At 39.2% G+C, this 21072-nt stretch overlaps 1 pseudogene; it reads right to left on the minus strand.

Annotated features, from left to right (window-relative positions):
* Nucleotides 1-19794: 19794 nt before the first annotated feature.
* On the minus strand, nucleotides 19795-20492 carry LOC143566546 (SKP1-like protein 1A pseudogene; annotated as a pseudogene).
* Nucleotides 20493-21072: the final 580 nt, after the last annotated feature.

Consider the following 21072-nt stretch of genomic DNA (forward strand, 5'->3'; position numbering starts at 1 on the left):
AAAGATAATGAACGCTGGATATTATTGGCCACGAGTGCATGTGGATGCTGTGCACGAAATCAGAAAGTGTGATTTATGCCAGCGTCATGCTCCTAACACGCTACGACCAAAGAACGAGTTAGTTCCAGTCACTTCGGCTTGGCCGTTCCAGAAATGGGCAATTGATATAATGGGACCGTTCACTGAAGCCCCCGGACGTGTCAAATTCTTGATAGTAGCCATCGACTACTTCACAAAGTGGGTGGAAGCTAAACCGGTTTCTTCCATAACAGCAGCAAGTGTTAAGAAATTCTTGTGGGAATTTATAATATGTTGGTTTGGTCTTCCTCTGGAACTCGTTAGTGATAATGGAACTCAGTTCGCGGACAGTGTGCTACAAGAATGGTTAAAAGAGTTACACATTTCTCAAATTTTCACCTCTGTAGCTCATCCGCAAGCGAATGGTCAGGTCGAGAGAACCAACCGGACGATCAAGGATGGAATCAAAGCAAGACTAGGGACTAAACGGACAGGTTGGGTCGACGAATTTCCCCATGTACTATGGGCCTTCCACACCCAAAAGAATTCCAGCAATTCTGACCTTTAGTCTAACTTATGGCACATAGGCCATGATTCCAGCCGAGATTGGAATCCCATCCTCCTGAGTTTTACTGACTGAGGACAATGATCATAAACTCCGGATGAACCTTGACCTCCTCGAAGAGATGAGAGAACTAGCATTGATCCACGAGCATAATTACCAACGACAGTTGCAAAAGTATTATAACTCGCGGGTCCATAGATGTGAGTTTGATGCAGGAGACTATGTCTTCCGCAATAATGAAGCCTCCGGGCAAGTTGGCCCCAACTTGGGAAGGACCCTATAAAATTCAGAAAGTTTTATATAAAGGAGCCTACAAATTAGAAAAGTTGGATGGGATTGAGATCCCTAGAACTTGGCCTCAGTTTATAGCTTTCAGACCTTCCTCCTTGGCCTCAGTTGCAGAGGCCGCCAACTCATCCCATTGCTCATTCATCGCCAACCAGTCCCTGTTTATTTCCTGGTTAGTGGAAATAGTATTCGCCAGATAATAAGAATTGGAGTTCAATAATTCTTGGCGAATACTACGGTGATGTCGCTCCCTTTCACCAGGAGGAAGACTCTCCTGCAAGTATTCAAAGCATAAGTCCACGTCACGGAATGTTGAATCCCGACGTAAGGACCAGCGCGGTTGGTGTGGGGTACGATCTTCCTCCTGAGAGGCTGGAGAGGTTTGAGGAGCGTGAGGAAACATGCTTACGCCTCCTTGGTCCTTGAAGTGATGAACATTATAAGAAGGCGACATACTAACATGTTCAGTATTGCCGACCTCCTTAATCTTTTGAGGAGAGTCATCCGCCACCTCAATCGAATCCTTAGCACTATTATGTGGTGGTGGCGGAAGAGGAGTAGAACTTTTCAGACCTGAAACACCTTCAGAAAGGTTATCCAGGTTCACTGAAAAACATTAACAATGGGTAAGAAACATTCTAATCCACAGCAGCTAACAAGTAAAAAGATTTTGCCTACCTAAAGAAGGATCGTTTGCGTCAAGCGGGTCCAAACGTGCTTCCAAAGCATAAGGTTTTGCCTTCTTAGACTTCTTCTTGGGGGCGGCTTTGGCAGGATGCACCTTGCGCTTGCCAGCCACCTTCGAAGCATCCGCACAAATAACCGGACGTTCACCTTCAGTAGTGACATCATCGGGTTGGGGATGGTCTCCTCCCGCAGAAGTGTCACCATCATCTTGACCCGCTGTCTGGCTAGTAGTGGCTCTTTGGCAGGTGAGACCTGCAGTTGAGTCCACAACTTTGTTAGCATCAGCCGGAAAACTTCCATCACAAAGTGACGACTCTTCGCCGGAGGAAAAGAGTACAACCACTCCGCTGGAAGTAATAGCAGTCACAGGTCGAGGTTTTAGAATGCCCTCACCTTCCTGGATGCAATCCTTAACGTATGCCTCACCTTTGGCGTACATCGCCTCGGAAACTATGGGTTCCGAGCGAAACGCGGTGGGAAACACAAAATTGGAACGGGTGCGCTCAAGAAAAGGCACATCCATTTCATGAATTGGGCGGCGCACCATCATTCCTCCCTGATGATCTAACAAGGTGCTAAAGGCGGAACCCTCACCTGCACAAATAATGATAACAGTCAGAAATCTGAGAAGTATTAAAACAAGAGAAGGAATACTCCCAAAAATTACTCTTGTCAGTTTTTTCGTAGTACGGTTCCAACGAGGGAAAAGGCCATAGATGGATCATCTTCGCACTCACCATTTCCCCTTCGTGGATTGGGCACATGGGAGTTGGAGTAGCTGTTAAGGCTTTAAACCAGGAAAGCCCCTCGTGGGTGGAAGCCGGAACCACCGGCATGGTCTCCTCCGCCTTCCGACGAGTCATCTGGAACGGGATAACCTCCTCCTGGATCCAGAAAAGTTTAGGCTTCCAGCCATGAAGACTACGGATCCATTCCGTGCCTATAACGTTCTTCCCGGTGGAAGCAAAGCTGTACCATCCGTTGCGGAAGGTCATTTTGTAGAATACGGCAAACATGCCGACAGACTGTTCAAAATTTCAAACTTGGCAACAAAATACGAAGTGCCGAATTCGTAACATCCCAAAAGGATGGACCTGGGAGATATGAATCCCATAGGTCGTCAAAACCGACTGGACGAAGTTCGTCACCGGAATTCGGAAATTTCCAGTTGTGAAATGATCCACATACAAAGCTTTCTTCTTCGGTGGTGGACTGGTGGCAACAGAACCCTTTGCCGGACGTTCTGGCTCCCATTCCGGTGCCAGACCGTGCAAGTTAACGATATCGTCAAAATCTTTGTCTTTAAGATTTACAACGACATCGTGAATAGTAGGAGTACCTTTCTTTTCTCCAGCCATCTGATAAGAAGAAGAAGAAAGAAATCTCAGAAGAGCTCTTATACTTAGAGTGTTTGGAAGAAGAAGAATTTCGAGAGTAATAAGGGTTGAATGAAATCACAACTGCTATATTTATACTCATCGTAATTAATTCAATTGATGGCGTGCCAGAAGAGAGAGAAACCGCGGACCGCCAGATGATTGACACGTCAGGCGGGAGACTCAAGAAACCGTAGACAGACTGTCAAAGACGTCAAACACTTATTATCAGTTGCCCCCGGAAATTTCTCTCTCCGCCACATCATACAAATTATCCGACTTTCCAAATTCAAAAATATCTTCTGAAGGTATTTCCTTTAAAACAGTTGGATATTTACAAAAAGATTTTTCTCATTAAATATTCAAAAAGAAAGATTACAAGCATGGAAAGACAAATTTCAAGTAAGGAAACACCTAAACCTATACTAAGGATTTGAGGTCGTTCCGCCTTCTAGAGCCCTCGCGATGTATTTTTCAAGGAATCATCTTCAGAGTCATCGCCTAAGTAACTCCTCAGCTGCTGCCCGCCATCTTTGGCCGGTGCAAACTCCGGAAGCACATTTTGTAAAGGAAAGATCAAGGCATCGTGCTCTTTCACCCGTCTAGCACGTTCTTGCTTGACGTCAAGGCCATGAAGCGGATGATCTTTGAATGAACAGTTACTTTGAGCATAATTCATCCCTTCATGAAAGCCTATCACACGTCCAAGTGAAGAAGAAGCAGCCATTACATTGGCAAAGCTGTCAGTAAGCTCCTTACTTCCTTTGATATGGCGGATGACCTGTCAGGATAAAAATACAAAGTTTTCAGTATAAGAAATAAGAAGTAAGCAATGAACACTTTAAGAAGAAAGAGCTTACAGCATCAACCCCTCGGGTGAGGAACCACTGACAATCCTGTTCCGCGCGTTCGGCTCGCACTTGAAGCGCCCGAGATTCCGCGGCCATTTTCTCATGAGCTTGCAGGAGGGAGTCATAAGCAGCTTGAACCTCAAGGGCACTTTTGTCTTTAAGATCATTTTGCTCTCTCTGCAACTTCAACTCTGCCTCAAGCTCTTGAATTCGAATGCCTTGGAGAGACACTTGATTTTCCAGGGACGAGTTTGCTCCTTGCGCCCGGACCAAATCATCTCTTTCCTGTTGAGCCTTGGCCCGAGCAGCCTCAAGAAGGGAATTTTGCTTTTTACAAGCTCTTTCCATCGGCGAGCACCTGCAGCATTGCGATCCTGCTCATTTTTTAGGGCGTTTACCGCGTCGGCCTACTTCCATTTAGCAGTATGGGCGCAACACGGTGCTCCATGGAGGGACAAACAGATCATGTCTATAACCTAAGTTCGCGTCCCCGTAGTAACGGGAACCTGAAGGTTCTAGGCGACCTGGGAAGGACGATGATTGTTGTGGAGGAGGACGAGGGGGAGACTCGTTAATTCCATGACCTTCCACATCCGCAACAGGGTTGTCTTCATGAAAATAGGTACCACCCCCAGCCTGGAACAGATAGTCGAAACGATTATCAGTCCCAGACTGGTTGTTGGGTTCCTCTGCTGAAGTATCAATCTGGGGAGTTGACGCCCTCTCGCCTATAATAGTTTCAGTTGGAGGAGAGGTCGGTTGATCTTCCACGTTAATATTATTTGGAGAAGTAGAAAGCTGGTCCTCCACTTCCCTTTCTGGAAGAGGAGATGTTTGCTTCTCCACTTGAGGAGTTGGAGTAGGCAACTTCTCAGATACGTCTTCTGGTAAGATCAGTGGATCTGCAAAAAAGTTACGCTTAGTTAAACAGTCCAAAATAATAAAGTATTTCAAAAGTAGTATATACCTTCTACCGTATCAATACGATCAGCAAGATTGAACTGTGGCTTCTTGGGACGTCGAGTTTTTCATTTTTTTTTGAAGGTCCCGCCTAGTTTCCGCAGCTCGTACATCCGCGTGACTCACCTGAAAAGCTGATAAGGCTCTTTTCTTCTCCAACTCTGCCAGTAAATGGGAGATAGACGAAGATTCAGGGACATTGTCACTAGACTCCATCTCTTCTTGAGAGGCAGAAAAACCAGAGGCATCGCCATCATCATCACTTGATAATAAAATGGTGATCTTCCCTTCAGAAGTAACAGCATTTAGCGGATGAGGGTTTAAAACATACGCACCTGTTTCAAAGGTTTCCTCTGAAACAACAGGCTCAGCACGCACCTTCTTTGGGAAAAGGAATCGGGACTTGGTTTTCTCAAGAATAGGTAGATCGCCCGCATCCCGGATGCTATGTCGGACGCAACCTCTGTCCTCAAAAAGGGCATTAAACATAGAACATCAACCTAAAAAAGAAAAAAGATAAAAACTTAATCATAAAAACTTCAGGAAAGAAGGAAAAACATTGAAGGTAACTTACGATCATGTAGGTCAACAAAGATGAGCTCCATAAACTCCGATGCCCACAAACGGCTCATGCCTGACCACACCAGGGCTTCCTCAGGTAGTGCCCTCATTGGTGTTGGTTCCGCCATAAGAGTGCGGAACCAATCACGCCCCTTATGGGCAGCCGTAACAACGTCCGGAAGACGAGAATTAACCGGACAGCGGACCATGGCAACAGGTACCACGTCCTCATAAATCCAAAAAAATTTACTGCGCCAATCGGATGACACCTTCTCAACCTCGTATACAATACTTCGGTCAGGAAATCCTTGACAAGTATACCAACCATCACGGATGGCAAGACGGTAGAAAACCGGAAAACGATCAACATGCGGTACCAGGTCACGTGCTATACATACAAATTCGTAATGGCGAATTCGCATTACAGTACGGGGGTGTAACTGAGATAAATGAATCCCGTAGGCAGTTAATACCTTCACAAAGAATTTCGTCAAAGGAAGACGAAAATTTCCATAGGTGAAATAATCGACATAAACAGCCATTTTACCAGGGGGAGACAAACTGGCTATAGAACCCGGAGAAGGAAACTCCGGCTCCCACTCAGGAGGAATGCCATAAGTCTCTAACAATCTCTCATATTCTGAGTAGTCCCATGAAATTTCTACCTCGTCAACTTCAGTTTGAACGTTAGACATTGCAGAAGAATTTGGTAAGAAGGTATATGAGAAAGTTCAATACTTTATCAGAGAGAAAGCAAAGAAGGAAATTAGAAAATAGAGGCGATAAAACTTCGATTAGAAGATTTCTCTTCCTTTTATACCCATCGCAATTAATGCGATGGGATATGAACAGTGGAGAGAGAAATTCATCGCCTAATCACAAATCGCCACGTCACGCGGGAAATTCGGAAAAGAGAAAAGCAGCAAAGTCGGGTACAGCGACAGCCGGCATAAACGTCCCATCATCTGTTCACGCGCCTGCAAGTGGTCAACTTGTCCTTTTTCATGATTATCTATACCAGCAGAAGATATTTTCTACCTAACATCAAAATCCAAAAAACCCCCGAAATACATTAAGTCCAGAATTTCACCCGCATAAGGACTTCACACGGAAGAAACACTGGACTGGGGGGACTTATAGAGGTAGGGTACCAAAAAGACCCAAATACCCTTATGTTCAACCCCCGGGTCATAAAGGAGTCTCTCACATATCACCCGCGGGACATATGGATCACCCGCATATCACGAAAGAGGAAGAACGTCCTCATATCACGTGCGGAAGCATCCTGGCACTCTCATAAGTCATCCGCAGGACAAGACATTGGTCCGCCAATATGACCGGAGGGCAATGCCAATTAAATAGCTGTCAATAACTAACTACACTCTAGAAGAACGTCCTCGATTGTTACTTGAGGAGTACGTGACTTGCCCACCAATGAAAGAAGGACACCTGGCCAGTTTGTTATAACCGTGCACATGGCCAGGGTGCAATTCCCCCTATCATTTGGTGACGCATTTCCAGGTTGTTATACCCATGCACATGGGACGTATGGCTCAACCTATCATAAGAGGACACGCGTCCATGCGGTTATTAAGACCTTCTAGAAGAGGACAACTGGCCGAATCACCTTCCTACCTCCTTCAGCTATAAATACCTTGTCAACCTGCATGAGGTATTTATTCATACTCACTCACTTGTATTCTGACTACACTTAGTCTACTTTGCTTCAGTACTTTCTTCACTACGAACATTACTGATTCTCACGTCGGAGGGTGTTTACAGGAAGACCCCCCACCTTGTCCTTCCTGTAACGAGAGTCACGGTGTCTGTTTTGCAGGTTCTGGTCATTGGACTTTGGGAAGTTGTGCTCATACTGTGTTAGTAGTTATCGTATTTTACCCTGTGGACTCATTGGATCCAGGACCCATAACAGGGGATCGGATCTGTGTTTCTAGAGTGTACCATATATTGGATCCAGGACCCATAAGATCTGACTCAGTCGCTACCATACGAGGATATCCAAGTGAATGTCAAACACAGCAACAAAACCGACTAATCTTTTAATCAAGAAAAAAAAGAGGCAGAAAAACCGATGCAATGGCAAGGTCGGAAGGGTACCGAGCAGTTAGACCCCAAACCAAAAGCGATATTCCACATGCAATGTATGGTACACTCTAGAAACACGGATCCGATCCCCTGTTATGGGTCCTGGATGCAATGAGTCCACAGGGTAAAATATGATAACTACTAACACAGTATGAGCACAACTTCCCAAAGTCCAATGACCTGAACCTGCAAAAGAGACACCGTGAGTCTCGTTACAGGAAGGACAAGGTGGGGGTCTTCCAGTAACCACCCTCCGGCGTGAGAATCAGTAACGTTCGTAGTGAAGCAAGTAGTGAAGCAAAGTAGACTAAGTGTAGTCAGAATACAAGTTAGTGAGTATGAATGAATACCTCATGCAAGTTGTCAAGGTATTTATAGCCGAAGGAGGTAGAAAGGTGATTGGGCCAGCTGTCCTCTTCTAGAAGGTCTTAATAACCGTCAGGATGCATGTCCTCTTATGATAGGTTGAGCTATACGTCCCATGTGCATGGGTATAACAACCTAGACACGTGTCACCAAATGATAAGACGAATTACACCCTCGCCATGTGTATGGTTATAACAAACTGGCCAGGTGTCCTTCTTTCATTGGTGGGCAAGTCACGTACTCCTCAAGTAACAATCGTGGACGTTCTTCTATAGTGTAGTTAGTTATTGACAGCTGTTTAATTGGAATTGCCCTTCGGTCATATTGGCGGACCAATGTCTTGTCCTGCGGATGACTTCTGAGGGTGCCAGGATGCTTCCGCACGTGATATGAGGACGTTCTTCCTCTTCCGTGATATGTGAGAGATCCATATATCCCGCGGATGATATGTGAGAGACTCCTTTATGATCCGCGGGTGGTACTTAAGGGTATTTGGGTCGTTTTGGTACCCTACCTCTATAATATGGAAACTGATATTAATAATCTTGATTTAAGTATCATCGAACATATAGACAATTCTGATAATCATTGTTACAGTCTGATCCCTAACCTTAGAATCATTTGAAGATTGCATTTGGATTCACGATAAAACTGAGATTCAAAAAATGTTATCTAACACCGATCTTTACTTAAATCAAAATCCTTGACATCGTTCAATGTACTTATATTTCCTCCAACTTTGGATAATGGTAAAATCATTGATATCTATGATCCATATCTAGTTGTCAAGATGGAAAGTGTTTATTGTTTTGAATTATAGTTTATGGGAAGTGAATGCATCGAATATGGTTTTGGAGGTTTGAGAGGGTATGATTCATGCTTCTTAAACAATACATATACTGTTTTGATGATTTAACATAGTACTACAAAATTCAAAAATCGGTGGGTAATTTACAAGACAAAGTGTTTATTTTCTTTTGGCAGTAAGTTTCAATTTGATTGTGTGGGGTAAACAACATTGAGGAGGATAATGTAACCAAGCAAATCCAAATTGACTCAAATTGTTTACATATCCTGAAAATCTATGTTATTCGGGTGCAGAAATTTAAACGAATTGTGAGTTATTAATATTGAATACCTAGAAGAGATTTCCCTTAAACTGAATTTTCTTTAACTAAAGTTATAAACCCTAAATTACAAAAACGTTTGTGGTAGATTGAAGGGGAAAGAATCAAGAAGGCATTAATTCTTTTTTGGGGAGAATTGAGGGTAGAGAAGATTCAAGAACAAATTTGGGGGGTGGGGGGGATTGAAAGGGGTAGTTTGGGATTGACAATGAAATTGTCTATAAAACATGAATGTTTGGTGGTGGTGGTGGTGGTGGTGGTGGTGATATTAGGTAGCACATAAATTAGATAGAGGTGATGGTGGGAATGGTGATAAAGATGAAGGAATTTTTCCAGGAGTGACGCAAACTGAATGTTTCTATACCAGGTGGATGCTAAATAAACATTATAGAGTATAATAGTCATTTCAGTTTTCTTTTTGATGAAAGTTAGCCTGAGGGACTCAAAGTGCGTTCATTTTGAAACTATAGGGATGCAAACATGTGATTTTGACATATTCTGGCACATTTTGCTCCCACCCTAAAAGCATAGTGACGCAAATATGAATTTTCCTTTATTTCTTTTAGCTAAGCCCATATGCCCAACATGATTTAAAACTAATAAGAAAACATAAATAAAAACTCTTTTGGCAGAAACCGGGAAAGGTTGGAACATTGGAAGGAAAGAATGGCAAAGTACGAACATGATTGAACAAATAAAATGGTTGGGCAACATTGATTCATTTTCATTTCCGTCTCTAACATGACACTATGAGAGTGTGAATGACTAAATAAGGGACGTTATATTCCAAATTTTTTGAAGGTTCAAATCTTGAATTGTCCAAAGAACCAAAGGGGGCACCAGGGAAGAAAACCACTAAATCAGGTTTGATTATTTAATTTAAACCTTTAATTTAACCCCTAAGCCATGTTTTGATTGTGATTAGTTAAATTTAAATGTGTTATTTATTTGAAATTGAAGCATGTGGTTATGTTCTCATTCTAATCAATTGAAACCAAAGCATACATTGATTATGTAAAGGGCCGATTACAAGGGTATTCTTCTAAATTTATGCATTCGAAGTAGAAATTGTTCAATTAGGTTTATCCATTTATTATAAATTCCCACTTAAATGTGCTTGAATATAATTAAGTTTATCCATATATAAGTTTTTATATCTGATAATAAATATTTATAGTTTTTTAACGGTCAACTAATATTTCAAATGGACTACTGACTAAATTCACAATATCGAGATACACACATTTTTCTGTCCAGTGAAAACTCTCACTGAAAACCAACGCCCATGAACACTTGCCGAAGGCACCACAGTGCGGTGAGATCTACCCTTTCAATTCAAGGATCAAATATTAAATAGTTTAGATATTATGTGGGCTACTAGTCTTTTTCTAACTTAAGAAAACATATTTAAAATGTCATAAAATTGTTCAAATCCATCCATTTTGTTTAAATTATTATCCTTGTTTTAACTTATTTGATAGAGATTTTTACATATTTTCCTTTATATGTAAATGCCCCTTTATACGAAATATGTAACTATTTTATATGTTTTTGCTGATGGAATTATTTCCCTTTCTCGCATGCTCTTGGGCTTTCAAGGCTTGGACTATATCTTCAAATTTTGTTGTTGTTTCTCTCCTAACGACTCCTCTAATTATGGTGAGGAGTAGTCTTATTAACGCCTGTCGTAGGTGTTTAAATGATCACATAATCATCTTCATCCTCTACATTTTAAGTATTGTCTAAGATTTATACCCACATGTTTACCAATTAAATCAATTATACCTTCAATTCGGAGAATTGCATGTGACTTATTGTTCTTACATTTTAGAATAAGTCGTGTATCTTTGTTTATGACAAAAAATATATTAGTTAATCAATTATTTTTATTATAATTAGAAGATATAAGTTAATTAGATTAATATATAATTATAATCTCTCTTTCGAAAATTGAGTTTTTTATATTTATAGCAATTTTTTAAAAATATAAATGCCATTTATCTCATGAGGCATCAATTTCAATATATCTCTAAATCCCAACTTAAATTATTGATTGTTGGGAATTCCCGAGTCAGTCCGTGGCTTGGTGCGTGGGACGGCTAGAATATTAACTTGTCGTGCAAGTTAAGAATAAATAATATTAATCAATTTATGGATGATTATCTAGTTTCCTATTTGATACATGTTAGGAAGATGATTATTACGGAATTGATTAATTAGAATTCCGGTTATAGTATAACATGTTAGGTTAGCTATAAATATCGTGCTTAGGCTATGAGACAAGTTGTATCAAGTTTTTGAGTTAGATTTCTTAATTAATAAAGTTTGGGTGTTAGCCGAATATTGTTTCTTTCTTCCCATTCATTACGGATCTTTGATTACCATAATTTTATCAGAGCGGTTTAGCTCTTGGAGTTGTTCGGTCAAAGTCTTGATCAGAGGAAAGAAAGTAGACTGGGTCAAGGGTCGAAATTGTTTTGGAATCAATTGAGAAAAAGAAAAAAGGTTGGGTTTCAAAATTCTCATTGAGTTTTATTTTGGTTCAACAAAGTTGGGTTCTGATCGTGTTTTGTTGAATGGAGTTTTCTTTTTGGTACAACAACATAAAGACAGCAGGTTGGTTGGAATTTTTTCTTGAGGAGTTGTATTGTAATACTTCAAAGAATCCAAAATGAAGAAAAAATAGAAGTTTGATTTTATTCTCTTTTGGTTCTTGAAGTCAAAAGACAAAAAAATTATCAAGGTGGTGAATTCTTTATGTTCTCTTGGTTTAGCAAAGCTTGATTGGCTTGTTTTCGCGATTAGAGTTCAACCAAAAACAAATAGGTGATCAATCGGCCAAATAAACGAACCCGAACTCGTTTCAATGTCAGAAACTAACAACAACGAATTACACGGTCTGGTCTATGCATATGCACGTACTGATGAATGCGCATGGCGTGTGGGACATGATCGATTCGGGTTACGACGATGCAAAACTAAATAATATTGCAATCGCCTTGATTTTTCAATCAATCCTTGAATCACCGATTTTACAAGTTGGTAATCTGCGTACGGCGAAAGAGATGTGTGAAGCGTTAAAGATCCAACATCTAGGTGTTGAGCGGGTGAAAGAGGCGAAGCTCCAAACCCTAACGTCAGAGTTCGACTGGTTGGAGTTGAAAGAAACAGGGACAATTGATGAGTATGTAGCCACGTTATCGAGCTACTCATCAAAGCCGCCGCGCTTGGAGAGATATTTTCGAAAGAAAAATGTTAAACAAGTTCCATACGAGTCTTTCGAGATGTTTAATTCATATAGTAGCATCACTCGAGCAAGTTTTAGATTTAAAGACTGTTAGGTTTGATGATGTGGTGGGTCGATTAAAAGCCTATGAAGAGAGGATAAAAGAAGACATTCAAACCGAGAGCAGTCAAAGTCGGTTAATGTTCACTACATCTGAACCGTTTAGCAGGGTCGAGGTCGAGGATCCTATGCTGCAAGAGGGCGAGGACGCGGTCGAGATGATAACAAGAAACGTGATGACAAGAAAGGAAATGGTATGGAACGAGATTTATCATGCATTAAATGCTACAGGTGCGATGAATACGAACACGTAGTCTCAAGATGCACCGACCGATTTTGGAAAGATGAAGCAAATCTGAACCGAAAAGAGGAAGCTGAAACAAAGGGTTTAGACACTTCATTTTTCATGATGGAAGGTGTCTAGAAACCGTAGTAATTCCGACAAAATATAATACCGATTCTGGCGAGACTGACATGTGGCACTTAGATAATGGGGCAACTAACCATATGGTGGGAAACCGTGAATATTTTGTGAAATTAAACGAACAAATAGTCGGAAGAGTAAGGTTTGGAGATGATTTGTGTGTACCGATCGAAGGAAAGTGTTTGTTTATTTTTAAAGGTAAAAGTGGAGAGCAAAAATTGATGACCGATTCCGGGTATGCAGTGTAATGTGATTAGATAGGGTCAAGCAACCGAGTCGGGTTATGATATGCGGATGAAGAGCAACTACTTGATGGTGCACGATAGTAGTGGGAAGTTATTAATGAATGTCACGAGGAATACCAACATGCTTTATAAAATCTGACTAAACGTTGGAACCCAACCTGTTTGAAAACAAAGTTACCTGGTATGATCTCTGGTGTTTGCGGGCCAATAGATTCCGGGTATAGACTAGTGAAACCGAACCCAACCCAAACTAATAGCAACAATAGCAATGGATTTGGTACTAAAATCAGAAATAGCGACGGGTCTAAAATAAACTGCGGTAATAACGACGACGAAACTGTCGCTACCAACAGCAATATCGACAGCCACATTATAAACAGCAATGGTGTTGTCACAAACAGCAGTAACAGCGAAAAACTGTCGCTAACAGCACAAACCCCGTCGCAAATTGCAGTAAGGTAAATTCCAATGTAGAACTCGAAGAACTTTTAGTGTTATTGAATGATGAAATGAGTAGTTTTGATGAAGCAAAATCGAAACCCGAGTGTATGAAAGCGATGCGAGCCTAGATCGATTCATTCGAAAACAAGACGCGGAGTTTATCAGGGTTACCAAAAGAAGTTAAACCAATCGGAATCTCTACGAGTTGATAAAAAAACACAAGGCGAGGCTTGTGGTGAAAGGATACATGCAACAACCCGGAAGCACGAATCGAGAATATACGGATTTTTGGTTACTCTTAGGCGGATTAAATTTAAGGATATGAAAGCTTTTCAAAAGTTGGAAGATCTTCCTTGTACGATTCAGAAATTCAGGGGGTGATTGTTGGGAATTCCCGAGTCGGTCCGTGGCTTAGTGCGTGGGACGGCTAGGATATTAACTTGGTGTGTAAGTTAATGAATAAATAATATTAATCCATTTATGGATGATTATTAAGTTTCCTATTTGATACATGTTAGGAAGATGATTATTATGGAATTGATTAATTAGAATCCCAGTTATAGTATAACATGTTAGGTTAGCTATAAATACCATGTTAAGGGTATGAGACAATTTGTATCAAGTTTTTGAGTCAGATTTTTTGATCAATAGAGTTTGGGTGTTAGCGAAATACCGTTTCTTTATTTCTGTTCATTACGACCTTTGATTACCATATGATCACATATAACCTTATAATTAGCTTAACATTTGGGCCTGGTCCTAGATGTGTGTGTGCCTTGATGGCCATAATCCACTCTAAACTTTATCTATATAACATATTGTAACTTTGTAAGTATTTGCTGCAAGTGGACTGGAACACTCTTCTTATATTACTGGCCTACTCTCTCACTATACTCTCGTATCTTTACTTATCACTTCTTGAAAATTTATATCTTAGTCTTTGATAGGGGTTAAATTATACATATTTTATATGAACATTTCCTATATTTTTAATCGTATATTGAGCTAAGTCTATTTAATAGTACTACAAATTGGTTCATATTTGAATTCTATCAGTTTCAAGAGACAACCAACTAAATGATGTATTTTTTTTAATTACTCTTGAGACCAAGATTGAAACTTTAAACAAATTAAATATTTACCTATTTGCTTTATAGTATTTTTTATATAAAAATATATACGTTTAATAAAGAAAAAAAGGGTTGAGTAGCTGCAATTCTCCACATTTTAAAGTTCATCTATTTTTAATATAATGATTGATTGATGAAGGTCACATGTGTAGATTCTAAATTAATAAAAGGAAAAGGCTACATGGAGTAAACTCAAAAGGCTACATGGAGTAAACTCAAAAGTGCATGCTAACCCGTTAAACAAAGCAATGCACTCATCTGTATCATTTGTCGTCAAAAAATTTCCTCCTGTCGCTGTGTCAAGCATACTCTGTGTCGCGTACGTCACTCCGTTATAGAACTTCTCAACAATTACCCAGTCTTGCAGGCCGTGGTTCGGAAATAAAGCTAGTAGATTTTTGAATCTCTCCCACGCATCGTAGTAGCTCTCAGTGTCCTCTATCTGGAAAGAATGAATCTGGTTACGCAAACGAGCGGCCTTAGTCGGAGGATCGTATTTCTCAAGAATCTGGGTCTGCATGGCGGCCCAAGTAGCAATGGATCCCTGTGGGAGAGACTCAAGCCACAAACTCGCATGATCAATGAGTGATAAAGGAAAAACGCGGAGTTTGATGGCGTCTTCGGATACGCCGGCAAGATGAAAAGTGTCGCAAATACGTGTAATGCGAGTGAGATGAGAATGCGGGTTTTCGTGGAGCAACCCGTGGAATTGAGCAGAATGAGAGATGGTGTTCAGAATGTTCGATGGAATCTGCCAATTCGTGTTGCTGGTGGGGCAATGCTAGATCTCGCTCCAGCATAGACCGGACGGGCCGGTGTGCAACTGTCCTCCTCGGTGGTGGAACTGCGTCACCCATAATCCTATCCCTAATGGTCCGTTACGATGTATCTCACGAAACTCTCTCTCAGGTTCAGAAAATCCCTCAGATTCATACGGTCATAGAGTTCGAGTACTTCGCATACAACTATTAATATAAACAAAAGAAACTAAAATTAGCTAAACTATTCGCCTCAAACCGTGTCCCCGGCAACGGGGCCAAAAGCTTGATGTGTGTCTAACGAGTGCTATTTCTATGGAACTCACAACTAAGCTTTAAGTTTAAAACGAACATTCTTAATAACTCCACACACAACCGGCAAGTGTAGTGGTCACAAGTAGTATAGACCTAAGAAGTCCGAGTATCGAACACAATGACACGCGAGAACGTCTATGACAACTAAACCCTGGACAAAACCTTTCTAAGAATAATATTTTCTAAATTGATTTTTATTAATTAAACTACTTGACTTAAATTACTTTAACTTATTTAATTAACTTAACTTAACTTAACTTAACTGGACTAAATTTAAAATCTCCTTTTAGACTTGGCTCAAGCAATTCAGTTCTAGAACAATCGAGAGTAAAATTTGGTCGAACATCACTGCACAAAATTGGATCCCATAAAGAAGTAGAAACAAAATGGAGATTTGAGCTTCAACTGATATGAACGTTGCATGGGCGGATCTAGGTTCAAAGTTAGAGGTATACAAGAACCCCTGAATTTTAAAATTTTAGTGTAACGTCTATATGAAAAATCGGAGTGAACCCCTGAATAATATGTAAGGTGGTTATGGCTTTGGGTTTTAATGAGGTTTAGGGAAGGATAACTTCCTCCATAACTTTTTATTAAATTATGTGCATGTCCTTAATTCTAAAACATGCTTAAAACTCTTTTCTTCAAATAATTACCAGATAATTGATATTATTCTTTTGCCTATATTAATATTAATCACCGATTGTGAAAATGAAACCGATAACATGGTTTGCTTGAAAAGTGGGTGACTGTGCTGATCAGTAAAATAGTAAAATACTTTTGGCTTTGCTTTTATTTTTAAAAGAATGGTGAAAATTGCTATGAAAATGTAGCGTTGTGGTATATGCATAAATATGAGTGAAATAAAATAGCTAGGAAAATTATGCACTGTGGTGAAATGCGAGAAATGTGCAATATTTTTTTTTAATTCTCAACATTTTGACCCTAACGCATGTCCAAACACTTAGGTGATTTTCTGTTCAAAACTGGTTTATGTTTCACAACAGTTGCATAGATGAATCATCCTCTAACTGAGAGATCAAATTTACAATTTTTATATAAATATAATATACACAGAGAATGAAATTAAACTTAGCTTAAGCCGTTGTTTTAGTGTTATTATGGTGCATTATAACGTATATTACTTATGTATTAGTTAGTAATAATTAATGACAATTATGGTAGCAGGGAGACATTAACAGCCTTGTCGATATAGCCAAACTTATAACGCATGCCCAAATATACTTAAACTTTTAAAGCTGCAAGTGTGGCCATTCCTTCGCCAGCCCAGTGCATAAACCAAAAGCCATGATTTAAGAAAGTGAACTCTCAACTTTGGCACAGTGCTTGATTGAGATATAGCTTGTTTACTACAAGGTTTTTGATAAAACTCTCCAAAAGAAATGAGGACATGAATGAATCTAAGTATCCTCAAACAGATGGATTAAATTTGAAGACGATACAAATATGGAGGACATATCTAGGGAATGCGACAATGCGTAATAGATGTTGAAGGAAACTAGGATCACCATTTGTTGTTGACACGTATAAGAACTACCATACTGCCGATGTTCAAAGCTTTGTATGCATGGCAGACAGTGTAGAACAGCTTGATAGTCGACAGAGGTGAGTAATTTGTTAGAATATGACATCCCAGGGTTCGATCTTCTATGCTTGAATTTTGATATTGGTTTCATTATGGTGTTTTTCACAGCAACAATAATAACAACACAGCAGTAATAACAATAATATATGAGTGAGATTGAATGAGAATAAATAATAACAACAATATATATATTGATTAACTGATTGTTTACAACAGATTTTGGACCTGATTTATATAGAGGAAGAGAGCGGCCAAGGATCAGTCAGCGACGGTTATGAAGAAACCGTTGTATATGATCGTTCCTCTATTTTTACCCTAATAAACCAAAGTTATATCCAAAATAAATAAATTACATAAGATGGGCTTTAATACTAAAGTCTTGTAGCCCAAACTAACTTAACTAAACATGATTTAAACACTAAATAAAATAAACAGAATATGGGCCAAATCTTGGAATGGATTAACGTGTTAACATTTACCCCCTTAATCCATTCAAGGTAATGGCCGATCCTTCAATATTCTGTAGCAAGTTCTTCCTCAACAAGGAAGAAATCTCCATATCTTCAAGGTCCTCCAATGCATCCAGCTTGCATTCTTCATCTTTATCATCATCTAGCAGAAATGCATCTTTAACCGCATCTTTCATTTGATTATCTTGTACCTTGGTTTCTTCATTGGCATCTTCACAAGCTTTACCATCTTCATTAGTAATTTCTTCTAGCATCACAGCATTATTTCTTCTAGCATCACAGCATTATTTCCTTCTTTCACATTTGTACTTGTTTCTCCTTCTTCATTCTTAGCCAAACCGTATCTCCAAGCCATCAATTCCTTTTAAAAGTTGGTAAAAACCTAACACTTGGAATCAATTTCGAGTTTTCATTCATAGAAATTTCTATTTCACCGATCCCACGGGAATATAGAATTCCATTATCATTGCCCTTTGTTTCAATTGAAAAACAACTTTTCAAATTTTTAAACATTGACTCATATCCGGTCATATGCTTTTTGAACAAAGGATTAACAACCCATATTTTGTTCCAATTTCCAAACTCGGTTCCCTTAACCAAGTAATCTTTGGGATAATTGGTATCAAACGAAAATAATTGAGGAGACTTACTCATACAGTTGGCTGCCACATGACCGCGAATACGGCACCGATAACATTTAACCCGTTTCATATTATGTATAGAACTTGAATTACCCTTGTACAAACCTTATCAATATCTTTTGCTTTCGAGGTTGATTTCCGGGTTGCCAAGGATCTCGCGGTTCCAGAATTATGGGTTTGTTTTCTCCATGTGCCTTCTCTTGGACATGATTCGATATACATGTCTGCCAAGCCCCTCGTGATTATCTTATTCCCAAAACCAAGTTTTGAATCACCGCCAGAACATCGATGTTCAAGGCTTTCGGCAGGATTTCGAATACTCCCAGTGGCGTTACAATCGTAAAGTGAATCGCCTCTTACCTTTGCTATGATTCCACTGTTAGAATATGGTATCCCATGTTCGATCTTCTCTGTTTGAATTTTGATATTGGTTTCATTATGGTGTTTTTCACAGCAACAATAATAATAACACAGTAGCAATAACAATAATATATGAGTGAGATTGAAGGAGAATAAAGACTAACAACAATATATATATTGATTAACTGATTGTTTACAACAGATTTTGGACTTGGTTTATATAGAGGAAGAGAGCGACCACGGATCAGTCAGCGACGGTTATGAAGAAACCGTTGTATATGATCGTTCCTCTATTTTTACCCTAATAAACCAAAGTTATATCCAAAATAAATAAATTACATAAGATGGGCTTTAATACTAAAGTCTTGTAGCCCAAACTAACTTAACTAAACATGATTTAAACACTAAATAAAATAAACAGAATATGGGCCGAATCTTGGAATGGATTAACGTGTTAACATAATTATCAGCCCCAAATATCATCCAATATAGTCCAGAAAAAAAGGATTGAATATTGTATCAACAAACAATAAACTACTTGAAGAAGAGAAGACAGACATTGGAGTTTCATACTAGAGATCACACGGATTTGAAAGTGTCATCTTAACAAGGAAATATGGAAAGCGAAGATAGATAAAGACATTTTGGAAATAATGGCAAGTGTTAAATAGTGCGATAACTTATGAGCTAAAGTTACCTGATAACTTTAAGAGGATTAATTAAAGACACGTTTTACGTGTTTAATTTGGAAAGTTTAAAAGATCCGACTGATCCGTTGTTACCATATGAGGATATTTAAGTGAACGTCAAACTCAGCTACAAAACCGAAAACCGACAAGTCTTATAGACAAGAAGAAAAAGAGGTTAGGAAACCGCACCATACTAACAGCTGCTTTGGTATAATGGCAAGGTCGGAAGGGTCTCGAGCAGACTGTTGTAAATGCACAGTACAAAACTCATACCCCAAAGCAAAACTGATCGATATTCCACATACAAATTCATGACAATGTCAATAACCAAATAAATGAAAAAACAATGAATACAGAATGCAAATAACCAGTTTATGTAAAAAGAAATAGTAAAACTGAATACTATTAAAACCATCAAGAGTTTAAGATGCACACCCCTAATATGTAACCAACCACATACAGGATACTAGGATAGGATGTTCATAGTTTTTATAACACAAAAATACTACCGCGAAACAAACAATTTAATCCTGCTTAAAAAACAAAGTATACTCCCTGTTCACTTCCTCCTGCTGTTCTGGAGTAAAATCATTCTTAATGTTGAACGTCTCACGAATTTCTTCAGACGTCTTTCCCTTGATCATGTTGGCAACTGTTTGAACAGCAAGATCCAGAAGGCTCTCGATACTCAGATAGTGAGCAGCCTGAATCAAAAACATAAAACATCCATATAAATAATAATAGAATCATAATTAAACCTCTAAATAAACGGAACAATGGTTGTAAATGTTCGTTTATATTTAATCAAACAAAAGATTCAAAGTCCGTGTTTGTTCGTTAAGAAAAGGACTGCGGTTCACAACCGTAAACACTAACCAAAGGTTCGATTTGTTAACAAAACAAATTAAACATAACAAAGTGAAGAAAATATTATTGAAAAACGCACCTCAGTAAGATGAAGAAGAACCGACTGATCCACATCCATAAAGTCCGCATCAAACGATTTAAAATCAACGTTATCGGATGCTTCTACATGCTTCTTACAATACTCAATAACCTTTGAAAGTGTGTTGCCAGTGACCTGAGGAAGATCAATGGTGGTATCAGCACCACCATTTTCGATCATCTGTTTGATCGTTTGAGACTTTATCGCCACTGCCAGATCAACCTCGAATGTATCACCATCTGAACTCCTGAGCACGATTGTCTTTGAGGACGACATCACCAAATGAATTAGTTTAGTTTAGGAGGAAAGTCTAATTAATCGGACACCCTAAGCTTCTTGGATGCGGTATATTTATAGTGAAGAAGATATTGTTTAATTTGGGCCCCTTAGCTTTGTTTGAACTGTCAAGACTTGCCAAAAACTTATAAATAAAATGTGGTATTATAATTAGGTATTTAAATGATAGATTAGAACTGGTTTTTATATAGAGAATTTTAGGAATCGTATAAACGTTTGTATCTATAGATTTAACCATGATTTTTAAGACAAATAAAAATCCCTCTTTCTCTCTTTTGTTCTATTTATAAAGTCGTTGCAGGTTTGCAAACAAAGACTTGATCTACGGACTTGATGCCTACAACGACAGAGTTTGTTTCTTGCTTGTCGGTCATGTTGCCAGGTAGGTCCGGACAAGGGGAAACCCCCCTTGTTGTAGATGCTCTAAATATTGAAGAATATAACGACGACCGTGTGATGCCTATCGTATGCTGTGAAGCTCAGGTATGATATGCAGATAGAGTTTTATTTTCTATAGTGTATATTAGACAATTTATCGATGTTTCGTGTAGTAAATTTC

This window comes from Bidens hawaiensis, unplaced genomic scaffold, assembly GCF_021521415.1.
Source record: "Bidens hawaiensis isolate Kalapana, Puna unplaced genomic scaffold, B.hawaiensis_p1.1 tig00000097_1, whole genome shotgun sequence".
NCBI lineage: Eukaryota > Viridiplantae > Streptophyta > Magnoliopsida > Asterales > Asteraceae > Bidens > Bidens hawaiensis.